At 47.4% G+C, this 23,182-nt stretch overlaps 1 protein-coding gene across 6 annotated transcripts in view; it reads right to left on the minus strand.

The window, feature by feature from the left end:
- SRPK2 (SRSF protein kinase 2) overlaps positions 1–23,182 on the minus strand; it is a 234,592-nt gene that overhangs the window by 108,261 nt on the left and 103,149 nt on the right. The gene's annotated exons all lie outside the window — the stretch shown is intronic.

Genomic DNA, 23,182 nt, shown 5'->3' on the forward strand with positions numbered 1-23,182 from the left:
AGTCCAGGGGGGTCTCCGCCATCCACTGACTCATTATTAGTCTTTTACCAATCAAGAAGGCCTTCCGAACCATTTGACGGGCTGACCCCTTCTGCAACAGAAAAGCTTCATATTTATCTAACAAGATTCCCATCGGAGAGCACATGATTCTCAAGTCCAAAAGATCCGCCAGATATTGGGCAATAGAATCCCAAAAGTGTCTCACTTTATAGCAGCTCCATAAACAGTGAAAGAAAGATCCCGGAGCCCTCCCACACTTCCCACATAAGGGTGTAGAAACTCCTCCCATCTTGAATACCTGAGCCTTCGTGAGATAGGCCCTATGAAGAATGCGATATTGGCACTCTCTTAGCCCTGCATTCCCTGTTAAGCTCCGTATCCTGGCCGTCAAAACATTGAAATCTAAAGAAAGATGTGGTCTTTCCAAGTCTCCTGCCCATCTCTGACGAATGTTCTCCCGATCCCTGGGCACCATAAGTGACCCCAATACCTTATGTAACCCGGAAATAGATAGACGTTCACTTTGTACCGAGTGAAAAAACTGTCTCAGTAGGCGACAGTGTCCAGCGCCCAAGGCCTCCCCAATGAATCCACATAGTGTTTTAACTGGGCATAGGCAAAAGCACCACCCATATCATATCCCAGCCCCAGTGCTCCTAGGTTTAACATACGGCCTTGTCGATTTAATACATGCTCCAATCGATTTATCCCATGTCTCGACCAGGTCCGAAAAACCGCGTTCTCCGAACCCGGCCGAAACAGCAGATTACCCTGAATAGGGAGCAAATCTGATATACACCTATTCAGGCCATACATCCGCATCATGTCTCTCCAAAGCATCCGTAAAGGGAACACAAGTATACTAGAACGTAGATCAGGAGGAAGTGATTTGCTAGGAGCCTGCAAGAGAAAATTAAAGTGACACGGTGCATAATATTGGCTTTCCAATCTCCTCCAAGTATAATCATCTCGCGCCAAAAACCAATCTCCAAGATGACGCAGAAGGCAGGCCCAATTGTACCTCCTTAGATCCGGGAGCCCTAGGCCTCCCTCCCTCCAAGTCCCCTGCAGCATATGTAGTGACAATTTTGCTTTTCTACCTCCCCAGCAGAAGCACCTGATCACTGTGGTCAACAAATTCACATCTTTTGTTTTCAAATAAAGGGGCAACATATGCAACAAATACAACCACCTAGGAAACTCTACCATTCTGAATAATTGAATCCGTCCACTGAGAGACAGAGGCAACGACCGCCAAGCACGTAATCTCTCCGTCGTGTTCCTTAACAGTCTAGAAACATTCAAACTATACAGCTCTGAGACTTTCATCGAGATATGTAGACCAAGATATTTGAAAGATCCCGGTGCCCATCGAAGAGGAAATCTCTCTCCCCACGTTTTCTTTAGGCCTTCCACCGAGGGCAGTGCCAGTGATTTATTGTAATTAAGACGGAACCCTGCAAAATCCCCAAACTCCGTAAATAATTCCAAAAGAGCCGGTAAAGAAGAGTGCGGTTCTGTGAGATGTACTAGTAAATCGTCTGCAAAGGCAGAAAGCAAGAACTCAGAATTCCCTATCTGTACACCTTTAATCTCCGGGTGCTGTAGTATTTCTCGGAGGAGAGGGTCCAAGGATAAAACAAATAAAAGAGGAGACAAGGGACATCCCTGTCTCGTCCCTCTATAGATCCGGAAGGATCTCGAGCGTTCTTCATTTACCCATACATAGGCACTCGGCACCGAGTATAGGACCTTGACCGCTTCTAGGAAAAAGCCTTCAAAACCATAAGCATGTAGTACCGCAAATAAATGTGACCAACTGACCCGGTCAAACGCCTTTTCCGCATCAAAGCTCACTAAGAGCGACGGAAGGCGGCTTTTGGTTACAACTTCTAAAGATGTCAGTAAAGACCGAACATTTTTCACTGCCGTCCTTCCCCGCACAAAACCCACCTGGGACTCCTCAACCAGGGATGGTAAAACCAATGCTAATCGATTGGCTAAGATCTTAGCATATAGTTTTGCGTCTACATTGATCAAAGAAATGGGTCTATAAGATCCCGGGTCCATCACATTTTTCCCCTCTTTAGGTATCACAATAATTTGAGCTTCTCGAAATGTAGCAGGGAGCGTCTGCTTAGCCACCATTGAGTTAAACAAATTCAATAAAGGCCCCTGAATCTGATCGTAAAACTGTTTATAAAATTCCACTCTATAACCATCAGGTCCAGGAGCCTTGTGAGAAGCACTCTGTTGTAAAGCCAACATCAGCTCTCCCTCTGTAATTGGTGCATTCAATCCTTCTCTCTGCCGATCAGAGAGGCTAGGTAAATCCAAATTGTCTAAATACAGAGTGCTATCTAATACTACGTCTCGGTCCGATGCATATAGCGCCTCATAGAACTTACCAAAAGTGTCCGCAATATCTCTAGCTTCTCTCACCATCTTCCCATCTCCTGTTTTCAACTGTGAAACCCGATTGATCCCTTCCTTCCTACGAACCATTCTAGCCAACATACTTCCTGCCTTGTTACCATATTGGAACAGGCGATATTTATAATACAGCTGAGTCTTGGTCGCCCGTTGATGTAATAACTCATTGAGTTCTTTCTGTGTCTCCAATAAAGCCACTCTATTTGAAACCGTGGGGGAGTGCCCATATATTCTCCGCAACCTTTGAACCAAACCTCCCAGTCGAACAATTTCCCTATCCCTCATTCTCTTTTTATGCGTTGAATAGGAAATGATATCTCCCCTTATCACCACCTTTGCTGTTTCCCAAAACAGAGCCGGCTGACTTGCATGGGCTCCATTATGATAAATATAATCCTCCCATCTATTTAATAGGTGCCCATGAAATCTCGAATCTCTCACCAACTCCAGGGGGTATCTCCACATCCAATTGCCCCGACCCTTCAATTGACTCGTCAATTTTAACCATATCAGAGCGTGATCCGAGACTGCATAGGGGCCAATCTCTACCTTTTGCACCTGAGAAAACAAGGAATGTGAGACAAACAAATAGTCTAGGCGGGACTGAGAACCATGTGCCCTGGAGAGATGGGTGTAATCCCTTTCAGATGAATGTAACACCCTCCAGACATCTACTAGTGCTAGGGCTTTACATAAGGAGGACAGCGCTTTACGACTCCCTCCCGGACTCTGGCAAGCTAGGGTGGAACGATCCATGAGAGGATCACATACCAAATTGAAGTCTCCCCCCACAATCAGTCCTCCTTCTGCATGTGGAGACAGCCTCTTAATCAAATCCTGCAAAAATTTTTCATTAAACACATTAGGGGCATAGACATTGCATAAGACCAAAGGGCAGCCGTTAATTTCTACTTTAGTCAACACCCACCTACCCTCCGGGTCAGCCCAGACTGAGCCGATCCGAAGCGGAATGCCTTTTCGAAAGAGAATCAGCACTCCTGCCTTCCGACCCACTGCCGGGGCCTCCACCAAGGATCCCACCCATCCCCTCTTAAATTTAGCATGTTCTCCAGAGGAGAGATGCGTCTCCTGAAGCAAGGCCACATCAGCCCTCTGTCTCTGTAACTCCTGCAGTACTTTAGTTCGTTTAATAGGGGAGGAAATCCCCCCCACATTCCACGAGACTATTTTAAGTGAACTCATAAATCCAGTAGTCATACATTTGAATTGCAAGGTTAGTGTTTCCACATATCAAAAGAGGAGACCTCCCAGCCCTTAGGCCCCCTCCCCTCGACCACCCATTCCAGATACTTTTTCCCCTTGTTCTTCCCGGATATCTCTTCAGTCCCTCCCTCCCTCTCCCCCCCTCTTGTCTATCCCCTGTCAGACCCTTCATGGCTCCTAAAGAGAAGCCCAATCACGCGAGTTCCCCCCCCCCCCACCTATATATGTTTCCTTAGCAATCACACTTTTCATGTCCCTCCTATCTTCCCACTCAAGTGTAGCTCGGGTATTCATATAAACAAAACAATCATTTATCTAATCCTTATCTTGAAGACCCCAATAGATAATCTGAATAACATTGTATTAAATCACATTATATGGTATAGATCTCTTCAAATGCTCTCTTAGGAATATCGAGCTTTAGATAGTCGTCAGGCAGCAAGATCTTGCACTCCCGTTAAGTTCCGAAAATTCTGGTCTACCAGGCTGGATCATTCATGCCGGTCCCTCTGCTCTCACAGCCTGCTGTGCAAATTTCAGCGCCTCTTCCACCGTGTTAAAAAACTGTGGGGACCCTCTGTACCAAACCTTCAGCCGGGCAGGATAAAGTAAAGCAAATTGGATCTTTTTCGTGAACAAAAGTTGGCACACATCTCGATATGCCCTCCTCTGCTGAGACACCGCCATGGAATAATCCTGGAAACAGCGCACCACACAATTCTCGTATTTCAGCTGCTCTACTTTCCTAAGCGCTCGAAATATCTCCTGTTTATGTGCAAAATTGAGCACTTTAAAGATCACCACTCTGGGTCTCTGATCTTCTTTTCTCAGAGGGCCCAGTCTGTGGGCGCGTTCCACGCGTAGCGGGCCTGTTACCAATGTTAAGTTAAGTGCAGCAGGAAGCCAGGATTCCAATACAGATCTCAGGTCTGTTTCTTTGATATTTTCTGGCAGACCTATCATTCTGATATTGCTCCTCCGTGCCCTGTTTTCAAGGTCCTCTAATTTAGCCTCTAAGCGTTCCACTTTTTGTTTCAGGGTTTTATCTGCTTGTTCCTGTCTCTGCACATAATCTTCCACATCTGATAGTCTCTGTTTGTACTGGGCAAACTCCGTCTGAATTCCGCCCAACTTGTCGTCTATTCCCTGCAGTTGTTCTGTGATTCTTTGCAGTTTTAAATCTACAGAGGCCTCCAGCATTAAAGATACTTCTGCCGCTACCTCTGCAGCCCACGCGGAGCTCACCGTCGGAGGACTCCCGCTCCTTGCGTCCGCCATCTTGGATTCAACGATCCGGCTTCTTGTCCCCTCTTTCTTCCCCGATTTCGCTGCCATCCGCTTTTTCTTAGTCGCGGTTTATTAGCACTAATATTAGCTCGGGACTTCGCTTATATTTCAGGTGAGTCACCACTTTCGCCGATGCGTTTTATCGCTGTTCTATCTCAGGCAGGGGGGGAGCTCAGCACGACGACAGCCACCCTCTAGCCGTGCATCACGTGATTCTCACCAGCAAATGATAAACTTTTAAACATTCTTCCCCCTTCTCAGGCACACTTGGATTCTATATGAGAATCTGTTTTTTTATATCTTAGTACTGCTCCTCTGGAATTCACTCTCTAAATATCTCCAATTAGAACCCACATTACCTCAGTTTAAGGCTGCTCAAGACTTACTTTTTTGTCTCTTGAGCCTTTCTTTTGAGAGGGGTAGGTGCCATTAGTTAGAAATGAGGCAGCATTAAACAATCTGTTCCTTTTTTTATTTTTTTTTCTAAATTGTTTTGTGAGTGGAGGCTTTTTTTAAGTCGATTTTAAAAAAATGTACTTCCATAGAAACTTTTCCTCTGAAGCAGCTCATCCTTATTCATTTACACACAACCATTCCCACCCATTAAAAACTTTCAATACAGCAACTGAATTTTCTTTCTCAAAGACTTTGCCTTCAGGAGTTCCACTTGCACTCTTGCAGATCACTTCCCATCCTCACTCATCAGAAACAGCCAAACTGAGCTTCTCCAATTCCTCCTATTGCATCTTTCCTTCAACATGGAAACATGCTATTTGGCCAATCCTCAGGCAACCTTCACTTGACCTCCTCAAGGTAAAATTATGTATAATCATACCTGATAATTTTCTTTCCATTAATCATAGCTGATCAATCCATAGACTGGTGGGTTGTGTCCATCTACCAGCAGGTGGAGATAGAGAGCAAACTTTTGCCTCCCTATATGTGGTCATGTGCTGCCGGAAACTCCTCAGTATGTCGATATCAAAGCACCATCCGCAGGACTCAGCACTTAGAGAATTACACCCACGAAGGGACACTCTGCCCAGCTCACCACCGCCGAAACGGGGGAGGGGAAAGAACCCAGCTCATCCCCACACAAGTGGGGGAGGGGAATCCGTCCAGCTCATCCCCGCGGAGCGGGGGAGGGACACCACACCCGCCGATGCGGGGGGATCTGGCTTATCCTGCAACCGCAACCGCGGGAGGAGCTGACTGACCCTAACACCGCCGAAGCGGGAAGGGTACAAAACTGCCCTACAGCCGCACGAAGCGGGAGGGAGTGCCGGCAGAATTTTAAGTCTCAATCCAGCCCCGTAAAACGGAGGGGAGAGGAATGCAGCAGCTCACTGTAACACAAACTCGTCTTAACTCTTGAAGAATCCAAGTGAAAAAACTTGAACACGAAGTCCTCTGAAGTAACTGAAGACTAAACTTGAACCTGAAATGCAACCAGAATAAAAACAATACAGATATCTGGGAGGGGCTATGGATTGATCAGCTATGATTAATGGAAAGAAAATTATCAGGTATGATTATACATAATTTTACCTTCCATATCATCAAGCTGATCAATCCATAGACTGGTGGGATGTACCGAAGCAGTACTCACCCAGGGCGGGACATAAAAATCCCTGACCGCAACACTGAAGCTCCAAACCGGGCCTCCGCCCGAGCAGCCACAGTCAAGCGGTAATGCTTGGAGAATGTATGGGCCGAAGCCCAAGTTGCCGCCTTGCATATCTCTTCCAAGGAGACGGAACCGGCCTCTGCCATCGAGGCCGCCTGAGCTCTTGTGGAGTGAGCCTTCAGCTGGACAGGCGGCACCTTCCCCGCGGCCACATAAGCCGCTGCAATGGCTTCCTTGACCCATCTTGCCACTGTAGGCTTAGCAGCCTGCAGACCCTTACGAGGACCTGTAAACAGGACAAACAGATGATCCGATTTCCGGAAATCATTGGTCACTTCCAAGTATCTGATGATGACTCGTCTCACATCTAGATATTTAAGAGCAGAGTACTCCTCTGGGTAGTCCTCCCTACGAAAGGAAGGGAGACAGAGCTGCTGATTCACATGGAAGCGAGAAACAATCTTGGGCAGAAAGGAAGGCACTGTGCGAATAGTCACTCCTGCCTCAGTGAACTGCAGAAAAGGCTCTCGACACTAGAGCGCCTGGAGCTCGGAAACTCTTCTGGCTGAAGTGATAGCCACCAAAAAGACTGCTTTCAACGTCAGGTCTTTCAGAGATGCCCTCGACAAGGGTTCAAACGGCGGCTTCTGCAATGCTCTCAGCACCAGGTTGAGATTCCACGCAGGCACCACTGAGTGCAGAGGAGGGCGCAGGTGATTAACTCCCTTGAGAAAGCGCACCACATCTGGCTGCGAAGCCAGGGAAGCACCCTTCAGGCGGCCCCTGAAGCAAGCCAGAGCCGCTACCTGGACTTTAAGGGAACTGAGCGACAGGCCTTTCTCCAGACCTTCTTGCAGGAACGCCAACACTGAAGAAATTGGAGCAGTGAAGGGAGAAAGTGAGCCTGCTTCACACCACGCTGCAAAGGTACGCCAAACCCTGGCGTAAGCCGTAGAAGTAGAGCGCTTCCTCGCTCTCAGCATAGTGGCCATGACTTTGTCTGAGAAGCCCTTCATCCTCAGACGCTGCCGCTCAATAGCCAGGCCGTAAGACCAAAGGGGGAGGGATCCTCCATCACCACGGGACCCTGATGTAACAGGCCCTGCTCCACTGACAGCCGCAGAGGATCGTCGACTGAGAGCCTGATCAAGTCCGCATACCAGGACGTCTGGGCCAATCCGGACCCACCAGGATGATCCTGCCGGGATGCTTTGCCACCCGGTCTAGCACCCTGCCCAACATGGGCCAGGGCGGGAACACATAGAGGAGCTCTTGAGTCGGCCACTGTTGGAGAAGAGCATCTACTCCCAGAGATCGAGGGTCCCGTCCTCTGCTGAAAAAGCGCGGCACTTGGCAATTGGCCGATGACGCCATCAGATCTAGGCTCGGCTGGCCCCAGCGCTTCGTGATGTCCAAGAACGCCTGAGCCGATAGTTGCCACTCTCCGGGCTCCAAGGTATGGCGACTGAGAAAGTCCGCCTTGACATTCATGACTCCAGCAATGTGGGCCGCTGACAGCTGTTCCAGGTTCGCTTCCGCCCATTGGCATAGAGCCATGGCCTCCTTGGCTAGAGGGGCGCTCTTGGGACCTCCCTGGCGGTTGACATAGGCCACAGCCGTGGCATTGTCCGACAGGACCCGTACCGGCTTCCACACCAGTACCGGGATGAACTCCAAAAGCGCCAACCGAATGGCTCTGAGTTCCAGGAGGTTGATAGACCACTTTGCTTCTGCCGGAGACCAAAGACCCTGCGCTGTCCTTCCCAAGCAGTGGGCTCCCCAGCCCAACAACGAGGCGTCCGTCGTGACGACAATCCACTCTGGGGTCACCAGAGGCATTCCCGCAGACAACTTGTCTGTCTGCATCCACCAGCTCAGCGCCTTGCGCACTGCTGGATCCAAGGGAAGGCGCACAGCATAATCCTCCGAGATCGGAGTCCAGCGCTGCAGCAGGGAGTGTTGAAGTGGTCTCATATGAGCCCTGGCCCAGGGCCCTACTTCCATCGTGGCCGTCATAGAGCCCAACAGCTGCACATAGTCCCAAGCCCGAAGAGGAGAGGCTACTAGGAACTGGTTCACTTGAGCCTGAAGTTTGACAATCCGATTGTCTGGCAGGAACACTCTGCCCACTTGGGTGTCGAATCGAACTCCCAGATACTCCAGGGACTGAGTCGGGCGCAGCTGGCTCTTCTCCCAGTTGATGATCCATCCCAGGGAGCTCAAAAGAGCAACTACCCGGTCCACAGCTTTACCGCACTCTGCATAAGAGGGGGCTCGGATCAACCAGTCGTCCAGATAAGGATGGACTTGTACTCCTTCCTTCCGCAGGAAGGCCGCTATGACCACCATTACTTTGGAAAAGGTCCGCGGAGCAGTAGCCAACCCGAACGGGAGGGCTCTGAACTGGAAGTGTCGTCCCAGGACTGCGAAACGCAGAAAGCGTTGATGAGGAGGCCAGATGGGAATGTGCAAATATGCTTCCTTGATGACCAAGGATGCCAGGTACTCCCCTGCCTTCACTGCCGCTAGAACAGAGCGGAGAGTCTCCATGCGAAAGTGCCTCACTTTCAAGGCCCGATTGACCCCTTTGAGGTCGAGGATAGGCCGGACAGAACCTCCTTTCTTTGGTACCACAAAGTAAATGGAGTAACGCCCCTTGCCAAGCTGACTTTCTGGCACCGGAACGACCGCACCCAGGCGGATCAGATTGTCCAAAGTCTGCTGCACTGCCACAGCTTTGACCGGAGACTTGCAGGGAGAGAGTACAAACCCGTCTCTTAAGGGTCGGCAGAACTCTAGCTTGTAGCCGTCTCTGATGACTTCCAGCACCCAAGCGTCTGAAGTTATTGTGGTCCACTCGCCCAGAAACGAGGACAGCCGTCCTCCAATCTGCACTGGGGCGTGGACCAATACCCCGTCATTGGGTACGAGCCCCTGGGGGAGGACCGGAGGGAGCACCTCCGGGACGGCGGTCTCTGCGAAAGGAACGCTGCTTGGGGGAGAAATTTCTCTTGAAGTAAGAGGGGGCAGAGGAACCCGACTTGCCCGGGCGGTACCGACGGGCTTCCTGAAACCGTCCTCTGGAGGAACCGGGACGAGCAGTAGCCCGAGCCCTGACCTCTGGTAACTTCTTGCCCTTAGACGTGCCGAGATCGGTCACGATTTTGTCCAGCTCGACCCCAAAAAGCAGCTTGCTTTGAAAAGGCAATCTAGCCAGGCGGGATTTAGAGGCGTGGTCAGCAGACCAATGTTTCAGCCAAAGCCACCGCCGCGCAGAGACTGTCTGAGCCATGCCTTTAGCTGAGGCTCTCAAGACATCATACAGCAAGTCTGCCAAATAGGCTAAGCCCGATTCCAGGGCCGGCCAATCAGCCCTCAAGGAATGATCCGAGGGGGAAGCCCGCTGCACCATAGTCAGGCACGCCCTGGCCACATAGGAGCCACAAACTGAGGCCTGCAAACATAAAGCAGCCGCCTCAAAGGACGACCTTAAGGCCGCCTCCAATCTCCTGTCTTGGGCGTCCTTTAGGGCCGTGCCACCTTCCACCGGCAAAGCCGTTTTCTTAGTCACCGCAGTGATTAAAGAATCCACGGTAGGCCACAGATAGGCCTCACGTTCATTCACAGCCAAAGGATAGAGGCGGGACATAGCCCTAGCCACTTTAAGGCTCGCTTCTGGGACATCCCATTGAGCCGAAATTAAGGTGTGCATGGCATCATGCACGTGGAAGGTTCTAGGCGGGCGCTTCGTCCCCAGCATAATGGCAGAGCCAACAGGGGCTGAGGGAGAGACGTCCTCCGGAGAGGAAATCTTCAAAGTGTCCATGGCCTGTAACAACAGGTTGGGCAAATCCTCTGGGCGAAAAAGCCGCGCCGCAGAGGGGTCATCCGCTCCATCCGAGCGGGGATCCGTCTCCTCCAAGGAATCCGCAAAGGACCGTTGGGAGACCTCAGACACGCTGCCCTCATCTACATCGGAGGAGACAAATTCCTCCAAGGCCTGGGAATCAACCCGAGGGCGTTTACCTCTGGGAACCTCAACCTCTTTACCAGACGAGGGAGCAGGGGCAGCGTTGTGCATGAGGAAGGCCTGATGCAACAGCAAAACAAACTCGGGGGAGAAACCCCCCATACTGTGCACTTCCGCAGCCTGGGCAACAGCCCTAGGCGCACTCTCAACCGGCGCTCGCAATAGCGGGGGAGAGACATGCTGCGCCTCCAAGATGGCGTCCGGCGCGAAACTCCGCGAAGGAGCCGCGCGGGAAGAACGGCTCTTGATATTAGCCGCTCCTGAGCCGTCGCCCAAATTAAGGGCGTTCATGGCATTAATGTCTCCAACCTCAAGGGCGGCCCAAGAAGAAGCCGTCCGAGCCGCGTGGCCGGCCAAGATGGCGGAGGCGAGGAGCGGGGGATGGGCGTTTATGGCGGGAAAAACCGCCACGCCGGAGGAAGGACCGGGACATTCATCGGTCACGAAACTGTCACCCAAGCAGGGCGAATCAGACTTAAAAAACCCCCGCATCCCCTCTAGAAGCGCTCGAGCGACCCGGGGAGCGACCCTTTGCGCCCTCGCCCTCCGACGCCATTGCCACGAGGAGAAGAATCGGGGAACCCCCTGCCCGCAATAAAAAGGTAAAAATTACCTGCTGTCCGCTCCGAGTTGTAACGACCTGGTGTCCCAGTGAGTAGCTGCAATAGACGCTTAAATAAACGTCGAAATAAACGCCTTTAAAGACGTTCAAAATTTTTTTTTTTTTTTTTTTTTTTTTTAAACGGAGCCAGCGGGAGGGGGGAGAAAAGGAGGGACCTGGCACCACCAGGTTTGCACTTGCTCAAAAGAGCCCTCAACCCCAGGCCTCAACAAAACCTAAGGATTAGGCTTGGAGGCCTAGCCAGAGCTGCTGCTGTGTGTGACCACCACCTGCTGAGATAGAGAACATACTGAGGAGTTTCCGGCAGCACATGACCACATATAGGGAGGCAAAAGTTTGCTCTCTATCTCCACCTGCTGGTAGATGGACACAACCCACCAGTCTATGGATTGATCAGCTTGATGATATGGAATCTACCATTCACTTTAAGAAGAAAAATCACCCCAATTAACTGAGAAAACATTTTTTCCATTCAATGGAAGCAGGCTTCTACCAAAGTCACTGCACCAAAATGTCTTCACTCCTTTACCTTATGAACTCATACATACTAAAGAAACCAACAAGGTAGAACTGATGCTATGTTATTTATGTTTTATATATTGCACATATTATCTTTAGTGGACTTCTAGGCAGTTTACAATTTCAAAGTGAAAAAAAAAGAAACTCTTCCCTTGAAGAGGAATATATAATAGTAACAAGACAATCATGATATTTAATAGTTTTCTTCTAAACCCTTAAAACCAAGCATCTCAAGACTACTAAGACTCAAAAAGATGTGTTTTCAAAAGTTTCGGAAAAAGAAGAGGAGAAAGGAGAAATTAGTTCTTACCTGCTAATTTGCTTTCCTTTAGTCCCTCTAGACCGGCCCAGAATGTGATTGATGGGTTGTGAATGCCTTCCTGCAGGTGCAGACTGAAAACTGACTCTAGAGAGAGCCAATAACAGCTCTAGCTAACTGGAACTAGACTCGGTATTATCATAACAAAGCAGAAGAAGAAGAAGAAAAGAGAAGAACCATATTCTGTACCACTGTGAAACTTGAGCAGCCACCAAGGACATACTCCCCATGATCATGTACCTCTTGCTTAATGTGCTTTCAACCATAGCAAACCCAGTTGCTGCACACTTGTATATTTTTGTTTTGTTTTTTTAAACAACAAAACGGCCAACGCGCAAAGCAGCTCTATGGAAAAAACACAAAGAGAAAAACAAAAATCAATCATCACTGCTTCAAGTACTGAGAGGAAGGGATCTGGGTTGGTCCGGAGGGACTAAAGGAAAGCAAATTAGCAGGTAAGAACTAATTTCTCCTTCCTTAGCGTCCTCCGGACCGGCCAGAATGTGACTGATGGGACGTAAAGAAGTATCTTTATGGGAGGAACCCTAGTAATCTCACCGTGAGAACTGGTAATGTTTAGAAAACGAATGCAAGGAGGACCACATAGCTGCCTTACAAATATCTAAAGGAGGCACTAAAAAGCGCTCTATGTTGCACCTGGCCTCTGGTAGAATGGGCCTTTACTCCTTCTATAATAAGTTTCCTGCCACAACAGGAGCCGGCGCCTTATTACCACCCAAATCAAACCATTGCAGACAAAGCTGGCCTGCTCGTTCGCGCCTGACTGCAATTGTAAAGAGCTTTTTTTTTTCCAGTGGCTGCCTCACCCAAAGCCTCAAAACTTTCTTCCCTTGAAGAGGTTGAGGAAAGCTACCAACCTACAGCAGCGCAAAGCTGTACAGGGAGACCACGGGAAGAGTGGGGAAAGGGACCCAGCCACCTGAGTTTGAAATTCCCGAGGCACAGGGAGACCCCTGTGGGCCTCAGCCTCCAGAAATAGCAAGAGATACGGGGGCACAGAATAAATAAAGCCAAAGACACTCCCTTCCCCAACAAAACTATTTATATATTTAGTTTTAAAAAAACCTGTAGAAAAAGGAAGGAGTAGAGAGGCACTGAGGGGCTCACCACCTTCCACCTGCTGGAGACTGAGAATACTGAGTCTAGTTCCAATTAGCCAGGGCTCTTATTGGCTCTCTCTAGAGTTAGAGTTTTCAGTCTCCATCTACTGGAAGGTGTGCACAACCCATCAGTCACATTCTAGGCTGGTCCAGAGGGGCACTAAGTAAGCGTCTGTTTTAAATCTATTGACAACAGATTCCAAAATCTAGCTCCTTGAACTTAAAATAAATGATTATAAATAGATTTATAAAGTACATTTTTGAATGAAGGGAATTCTAAAAGTAAAGTCCTAGAAAAGCATAATTTATGACCTTGAGATGATACAACTAATAATTCCCATACTCCCTCAGAATTTAGTCCATATACAGATTTATAAATAACATAGAGGCATATTTTCAAAGCACTTTGGGAGGCTAAGTTCCATAGGTTTCTATGGAACTTTGGGAGGCTAAGTGCTTTGAAAATGAGCCTCATAGTAACTTAGTAACATAGTAGATGACGGCAGAAAAAGATCTGCACTGTCCACCAGTCTGCCCAACAAGATAAACTCACATGTGCCATTTTTTGTGTATACCTTACCTTGATTTGTATCTGTCTTTTTCAGGGCACAGACCGTAGAAGTCTGCCCAGCACTAGCCCCGCCTCCCAACCACCAGCCCCGCCTCCCACCACCGACTCTGCCACCCAATCTCGGCTAAGCTACTGAGGATCCGTTCCTTCTGAACAGGATTCCTTTACGTTTATCCCACGCATTTTTGAATTCTGTTACCGTTTTCATCTCCACCACCTCCCGCGGGAGGGCATTCCAAGCATCCACCACTCTCTCCATGAAAAAATACTTCCTGACATTTTTCTTGAGTCTGCCCCCCTTCAATCTCATTTCAAGTCCTCTAGTTCTACCACCTTCCCATCTACAGAAAAGGTTCGTTTGCGGATTAATACCTTTCAAATATTTGAACGTCTGTATCATATCACCTCTGTTTCTCCTTTCCTCCAAGGTATACATGTTCAGGTCAGCAAGTCTCTCCTCATATGTCTTGTAATGCAAATCCCATACCATTCTCGTAGCTTTTCTTTGAACCGCTTCAATTCTTTTTACATCCTTAGCAAGATACGGCCTCCAAAACTGAACACAATACTCCAGGTGGGGCCTCACCAGCGACTTATACAGGGGCATTAAAACCTCTTTTCTTCTGCTGGTCACACCTCTGTCTATACAGCCTAGCAACCTCCTAGCTACGGCCACCGCCTTGTCACACTGTTTCGTCGCCTTCAGATCCTCAGATACTATCACCCCAAAATCCCTCCCCCCGATCGTACAAATCAGACTCTCACTACCTAACACATATGTCTCCCGTGGATTTCTACACCCTAAGTGCAACGCTTTGCATTTCTTCGCATTGAATTTTAAGTGCCAAACCATAGACCATTCTTCTAGCTTCTGCAGATCCTTTTTCATGTTTTCCACTCCCTCCCGGGTGTCCACTAAAAACTATTATCCCAAAATTATTTTGAGATAAAGACCTAATTGTTCTTAATTGTCTAAGATGGAAAAAAAAAAAAACCTTTTTGCTTTGATTTGTCTTTCTTATGATAGTTTAGAGTCTAATATAATACCTAAAACTTTTTGCAGCACTGGAGTGTACCTAGCGGTAATCAACGCTGCCCGGTTACCGCTGGTTTAGAACGGGAGCCCTTACCGCCACCTCAATGGTTGGCACTAACGGCTTCTCCCCCAAAATGGCCATGTGGTAAGCGCTTTTTTGCTGCAAGACCATTTCCTGCAGAAAAGAAAGACTACCATTTTACCAGCTGCAGTAAAAGGGGGACTCAGCACACATCAAAAACACGCGCAGATGTCAGTGTAGGCCCCCTTTTACCGCAGTTTGGTAAACAGGGTCCAGAGTCTCTGGGCTATGTGTTAGTCTGAACCCTTGCTGTGTTTTACACAAAATATAAACCTCTGTAATTGTTTCAGTGAAAATTCAAATAATTTTGCCATCCAAGGAATACTAGCTACAGGACGATAATTTTTAGCTAATGCTAAATCTGCCCCTACAGATTTTGGAACAGGGGTCAGTATGATATTCGATAAACTGCTCGGATAACACCCCGACTGATGAGAACTGTTTACAAAACTTAGGTCCTTGCTTACCAAGGTGTGCTAGCGTGTTTAGCGCATGCTAAAAATTATCGCACGATAACAGTGTAGACGCCTATAGACTTAGTAAACAGGGCTTTTAGTCAGCCACGTTATGATTTTATCAGGTGCATCCAGTAACAGATATGAAGGATATTTATCCAAAATACAAGATTTGTTTGATAGTCTAACCACAATTTTTTTTGATTAACTCAAAAGTAACCTTCTCAAAACTACCCCATGTTCTATATGCAGAAAGACAATTAAAATTATTTTAAACAGTAGTCAAAGCATCATCTATCTTGACCTCAGAAAAAGATTGTTTTGTCTTATATACCTTAGTCTCAAAAAACCTAGCCTGCTCATCTACACAAGGTTGTAAAGAGTCTGGGATCATCGATAATCTAGATGCATCAGTCATTTTCTCAAAGATCTTAAAAAGAGTTATACTAGTATTTATCTCTAAATTTTGATCTCAGTGCACCATTTGACTTTACTGCTCAAGCTCTATTATTGCAGTTGTTGTGGATTTCCTCCTACCTCTAACACCACAATTACACAATATACTTGGGTGCCTCTTCCTGTAAAAGTGTGTGGTGTGTGTATGTGTGTGTGTTAGGCTTTCCTATTATAAGTGGTGCTCTTCTAGTTTTCTTTTACGTTTGTAAAAGTCTGCAGTACAGTAAGCTGTAATAAACCATAAACAACGAGCTCACTTACAACGTTCCCCAAGAGCCATCCTAGGCCCAACTTTATTCAACTTGTTCTGAGCTCCACTTGCAAATCATACAGAGTCTAGGCCTTTGCAGATATTGCTTTACAAACAACAACCAATTTTATTTATTTATTTTTTTTCAGATCAAAAAGCCACAAATATCTCCCACATGAAGTCTAGTCTTGAAAAGATAGCCTTCTAACTATCCCAATATGGGATGGAATGTAAAGCTGAATCTCATCATCCAACTTTCCCTAATCTTTTTCTCTCAATCACAGGCTTGGCAATACCACTCAAACTGCATTTCCATACCTGGATTCAGAGTCAACCTATTCCTAAGCTAAAGTCCCAAATCACTTCTCTCCTTCAGTCTTTGTACTTTGCCTTACATCACACTAACTTTAATTAAACCATTCTTTGATTTCCCAGACCTTAAAGTGCTTGTCTTCTGCTTCATACTCAGTAGGCTTGATTCTTTTAACTCTCTTTATCATGGATGGCCAATCATTCTATTCACAGATTGCAACTTACTTAGAATTCTACAGCAAGACTCGTCATGAAATTCGGCCACATTGCCCCTGATCTTCACAGCCTCCCCTGGCTCCCAATAATCTTTCACATTCAATACAAGATCTTCCCTCTGACACAAAGTGCTGAGCATGGGAAACTCCTTTCTACCTTTGCAACCTACTTACTCACTCAGCCCCATCTTGTGCTACATGTTTTCAATATGGAAATCAGCTAGCCCAGTGATTCCCTAGTCCTGGAGGCATCCCAGCCAGTCAGGTTTTCAGTAAATGAACAATGAATATTCATGAGATAGATTTGTATGCAGTTGAGGCAGTGCAGGCAAATCTCTCTCATGAATATTGATTGTGGGTATCCTGAAAACCTGACTGACTGGAGTGTCTCCAGAACCAGGTTTGGGAACCACTGAGCTAGCCCATTCTCTCTCCCTCTGCCCACCACTTAGAACAGTGTTTCCCAACTTCTTCAAGCCAAGCAACCCCTAAGTCTAACAAGTATCAACCGAGTACCCTCGACCACCGATCAGTCCAATCGGCAGAGATTTTGAAATGGACATTTTATTATTAAACAGTTAACTAACTTGGCAACATATATAACACGTACAGATCATTGGAAATGGTATTCAGAACAAGATACAGTTATGTTTCACTCCCATATAAACTGATTGGCCCCTTGATAGTTGGTATGTTTTTCTTACAATCTGAGTAAAAATGAACTATGAGTCTTACAGATGGGTCTATTTATAAAAACAAGCGAAAAGAAAGTTCTCCACAAAAGTGAAGAACTTCCCCATAGTGACCAGTCAGATTCCTTGTTTCAATTTCCCAGAGAATAAAAAATGAATCTTGATTGATCAGTATGGGCAACTTCTCCACTTTTTTGTCTTAATAAATAATTCCCAATGAAACAAAGTGCTTTTCTATGCGCATAACAAATGAAAACTAAAAATAAATAGCACATAGTAATGACATAGAAGTGTAAACTGTCTTCAGAATATGCAAGGAATTCAAACACAGCCACTTGAATGCAAAATGTGGCCCATTATCTCTTTTAGCATTATGTGATTAGAGAATCAGCATAGTTAGCATTATTTGTTATACTTCATGCTCATGTACATTCCAAACAAAAATGACATATTCTAACCACACCAATAGAAAATAAAATCACTTTTAAGCCGCATTGAACCAGCTTTGAATGGGAAAGCGCGGGGTAGAAATGTAATAACACAACAACAAAGTTCATTTTTACAATTATGTTGATCCTAGGCTCTGACTTATGTTTCGTCTGTCGTCTTTTCTCTCTTTTGCCAGGGTCTCCTGTCTATTTGACACTTATCCTCTCTGTTCCCCTGTCTTTCTCTCCATGTTCAGTATCTCCAGAACAAGAAAGTGGTTTGACATATCACTTCCAGCCACAGAGAAAAAGAAAGAGAGGCTCAGTGGCTCCATCAAATTACCTCTAGTGTAAGGTTACAGATAGGGGCTGCCAAGTCTTCTTGCTATTTTTCTCAGGATGGGAAACTTCCACTTCTAGAGAAAACAGGATGAAGGAGTCAGCAGACCCAACATGTCACGACTGTTGCTGTGGTTGGGTCTTGCCTGCATCCACAAAGGAGAGTGTGGGAAAAGACAGGGACAGGGCAAACCTATGTCTCTACATCCACAACGGGGGCCGGGTAAGGCAGGGAAAGGGCGAACCTATATGCCTTTAAAGTGAAGCTGCAATAGCCCCCAACACCCCTGCTACCACTGGTCAAAGCACAGGAGCCACCCCAGGCAGATTTTTTGAAGGAGCTGAATAAGCTGCGACCACCCTGCTGGGGAGATAGAGAATACTGAAGAGGCAGATGGAGCTAGCTGGCCATGAGGCACTATGGTTTTTCAGTGCTCTCTATCTTCCCCTGCTGGTTGATGGATACAACCCATTCGTAATGGATTCATCTGCTTGATGACAAGGAAACAATGATTAAATCCCACTTTTTTGGTCATGCCTGGATATTTAGCAGCACTTAACTGATAAGTGTCACAGAATATCCCCTGTGATCAACCATTCTCTAACCAGATAGGCTAGGGGCAGTCCGGCAGCAGAGCATGGGCACGAGCCAGCACCGGTTAGTAGCAATATTCAGTCTAGTAACCGGTTAAGTGATGGCTCTGCCCATGCTCCGCCGCCGGACTGGTTAGAGAATGGCTGATCAGAGGGAACAGTTAACCGGACACTGGTCTCAATATTGGTTATTGCTCTGTTAATTTCCAGGTTGCTGCAGTAACCCAGATATTCAGTACTGGAGGCTGAAATTCCCTGGCACTGAATATATGGGGTTAACTCAGCCTGTATATATCTACCCCAGAGCTTTTATTTAATAAAATAAAGGAAGAGAAAAATTGTTTAAAAATCCTATTCACAATAATGGGAAATGGTAACTTGTGAACCTGCACTCACTGTTCAATTGAGATAAGAAACTAAGGTCCCTTCGCCTTTCATGCACAGTGATTATAGATACAACCTGCCATTTTCCACTACTACACACAACATAGTAAAGTTAAAATAGAAGCACACAGAATACAATTGCTTTTGCAAAAAGGAAACAACATTATTTTTATAGTTTCCTTCCTAGTCACACAGTAACCATACTTGCAAATACACAGGTAATATATAGTTAGTGGTACTAATCAACAAAACTCTCTTGATTTTTAGTTTGCCATTTCTCCTTTAGAGATGACTGAACTACCTACTGTGTGAAAAATTCTCAGTGGAAATTTCCAAATATATTTGATATAGTCTGTAGCAGTGTTTTAAATACTAACGTGGAAATGCTCTATATTCACTTTCTGTGAGAAAATATTTGTGTATTCCCAGATAAGGCAATGTGCAAAAAATTGTAATATGTCTGTCCCGTTTGAATGGCACTACCATGTCATTAAAGGAGCTGCTGGCCTTGTGCATATCAGCTGCAGGTCACACCCAGTTGTCTTTTATCCCTGTTGGGGAAGTGGGCCACAAAGCGGACCCTGTTAGCCCTGCTCTAGGATACAATATATAAATAAATGTCAACTCCCTCCTGATAAACCCTATAAGCAGACTTTTAAAGTTCCTGGTGGCCCCATGTCAGAAGCCCCCCTATAGAGCCATGAATCCAAAGTGGGATAGTGAACTACGAACCCTCTTCACTCACCTATGGTAAAGGGCTCAATATAAAAAATAAATGTGTCCCTGCCTCCAGGAAATCCCATCCCTTGACCTCTTCCCCTCACCCCCAAAAAGGTGCTGGCTGGGGAGAGGGAAAGTCCCAATCCCCCCCCCCCCCATGTCCAAATTCTGTCCCCTAACTGTCTTCTTAGAAAATGACATCTCCTGATACTTAGTGGTACATTCTGGTATTCTGTTAGCGGCCAGGTGGTACTCTTTTTCAAGAAAGTGGTGGCAGGGCAGGACCACATGGGGAATTGCTCCTACTCCCTTAAGAATTTGTACATATAGGTAGGTGAGGGGTGCAAATTTGCTTCTATTTCGAACCCTGAAATAGAGTTGGTGGGGAGGTCTACAGACAGCTGGCTCACCAATGATTAGAGGTTCTCCCTCTCCTCTAGGGAATTCTCAGACATGGAGCTAGTAGCCCCTTTAAACATGAAGATAGATTAGGGAAATGCTACACTAAAAACAACTCTACCTCTTTCTCAGCCAACATAAGAACATAAGTATTGCCATACTGGGCAGACCAAAGGTCCATTAAGACCAGTATCCTGTTTCCAACAGCAGCCAATCCAGGTTACAAGTACCCGGCAAGATCCCAAAAGGGAAAATTAGGTTCTTACCGTGGTAATTTTCTTTCCTTTAGTCACAGCAGATGAATCCATTACGAATGGGTTGTGTCCACCTACCAGCAGGGGGAGATAGAGAACACTGAAAAACATAGTGCCTCTAGGACGACTAGCTCCATCTGCCTCTCAGTATTTTGAAGCTTCCAAAGCAGTGTTAAACCACAAAGTAGCATAACATGAACTTTCCTCATAGTGAACGAATGCCCCAGAACAGGAGCAATAACACAAAGGAGGGACAAACTCAACCTCCTGTAGTAGAACAGAAATCCTGAAGACTGTTTTCCAACTTCTCCCAATGAGAGAACATGTCTGCAGAAAAAACTGAACACAAAACAGAGTCAATCAGGGAGGGATCATGGATTCATCTGCTGTGACTAAAGAAAAGAAAATTACCAAGGTAAGAACCTAATTTTCCCTTCCCTGTCATCAGCAGCAGATGAATCCATTACGAATGGGATGTATCAAAGCAATCCCTAGATAGGGCGGGAACAAGCCACACCACGCGCAAGTACTTGTGCTTCGAAAAGCGCGTCCTTCCTGGCAGCCACATCCAGCCTGTAATAACGGGCAAAAGACAGCTTAGAAGCCGAAGTAGCTGCACTACATATCTCTGCTCCTGTCTCAGCCCAAGAGGAAGAAATCGCTCTTGTGGAATGTGCCTTAAAAGCGTCAGGCGGAGGCCGGCCAGATAGCAGATATGCAGAAAAAATGGCTTCCTTAAGCCAATGGGCTATAGTGGCTTTAGACGCTGGAGACCCTCTGCAAGGACCTGACAACAATACAAAAAGACCAGAGGTCCTGAAAGCATTAGACATCTGCAGATACTGCAACAGAGCCCTGCTCACATCCAGAAGGTGCAACTGCCCAAAAGATTCCGGAAACTCCTCCCTAGTAAAGGAGGGCAGATAAATAGGCTGGTTTAGGTGAAACGCTGAACCCACCTTAGGCAGGAAGGAAGGCACAGTATGTACCGTTACTCCGGACTCTGAGAATTGCAGAAATGGGTCTCGACAGGACAGCGCTTGGAGCTCAGACACCCATCTCGCCGATGTAATGGCCACCAAAAAGACTGTCTTTAAAGTCACATCCTTCTCCGAAGCTCGCCTCAGTAGCTCGAAGGGCGAACACTGAAGAGTCTTTAATACTAGCCCCAGGTTCCAAGCCGGACAAGGGGCCCGCACGGGAGGCCGGAGCCGAAGCACCCCTCTCAGAAACCGTGAAATGTCCGGATGCGCAGCCAGGGAGAGACCAGCGACCTTCCCCCGAAAACATGCCAAGGCTGCCACTTGAACACGCAGGGAATTATAGGCCAAGCTTTTTTGTATACCATCCTGCAAAAAGTCTAGTATCGGCGAGACAGAAGCCCGCATGGGTGTGATCACTTTAGAAACACACCAAGTCTCAAACTGGCGCCAGATCTGAGCTTAGGCAACGGAAGTGGAACGCTTGCGGGCCTGCAAGAGAGTGGAGATGACCTTGTTAGAATACCTCTTGTCTCTCAATTGCGCCCTCTCAATAGCCATGCCATAAGACCAAAGCGGCATGGATCCTCCATGGTCACCGGACCCTGCATCAACAGGTTCGGTACCAGAAGCAAAGGAAGGGGAGCCTCCACCAGTATCCGCCAGAGGTCCACATACCACGGCCGCCTGGGCCAATCCGGGACAATGAGGATCAGCACTCCTTGATGCAGCCGAATTCACAGGAGGAGACGCCCTATTAAGGGCCAAGGAGGGAACACATACATGAGGCCCAAGGCCAGGGTTAAGCCAAAGCATCCAATCCCGCTGAGCGAGGATCTCTCCATCTGCTGAAAAAGGACGGGACTTTGGCATTTGTGCTTGAGGCCATAAGATCCACTATGGGCGTTCCCCATTTGGCACAGATCTGAAGGAACACTTCGTCTGCCAGTTCCCACTCCGCAGGGTCGATTTGATACCTGCTTAGAAAGTTGGCTTGCACATTGCTCTGACCTGCTGTGTGAGCTGCTGACAGAAGCTGCAGATGTAGCTCGGCCCATTGGCATATCTGAGCGGCCTCTGCGGCCAGTGTTTGACACTGAGTGCCACCTTGTCGATTTATGTAGGCCACTACTGTCGTGTTGTCCGACAGAACTCTGAAAGCCAGTCCCTCCAGAGTCATGTGAAAGGCTAGAAGAGCCTGGAATATCGCTCTCAGTTCCAAGCGATTGATGGACCACCCCGTTTCCTCGGATATCCACAGACCCTGGGCATAGCTTCCCTGGCAATGTGCTCCCCAGCCCTTCAGGCTGGCATCCGTTACCACCAGGGACCAATCGGGAAGCACTAGCGGCATTCCTCGCCACAGCATGCTGTCTGAGAGCCACCACTCCATACTGAGTCAGGCTGCAGGGAGCCACGTGAGTCTGCGTTGCTAATCCTGGGACAAAGGAGACCATCGTTGAAGCAGGGCAATCGCCCATGGCACCACTTCCAAGGTGGCCGTCATCGACCTCAACAGCTGGACAAAGTGCCAAGCTCGCAGGCGAGGCATCCTCAGGAGCAGATGGACCTGATTCTGAAGCTTGCACCGCCTTTGGTCGGGTAGAAAGACAAGCCCTGAGGCCATGTCGAACCGGACCCCCAAATATTCTAGAGATTGAGAGGGGGGTCAGGTGACTTTTGGGTATATTGACGACCCAGCCCAGAGATTGCAGTACTGAGACCACTCTGGCTGTTACATGACGACTCTCTTCTGCAGAGTCCGCTCTGATAAGCCAGCCATCGAGGTACGGGTGAACCCGGATACCCTCTCGCCTGAGAAAAGCAGCTACT

Source organism: Microcaecilia unicolor, chromosome 10 (assembly GCF_901765095.1).
Source record: "Microcaecilia unicolor chromosome 10, aMicUni1.1, whole genome shotgun sequence".
Taxonomy (NCBI): Eukaryota; Metazoa; Chordata; class Amphibia; order Gymnophiona; family Siphonopidae; genus Microcaecilia; species Microcaecilia unicolor.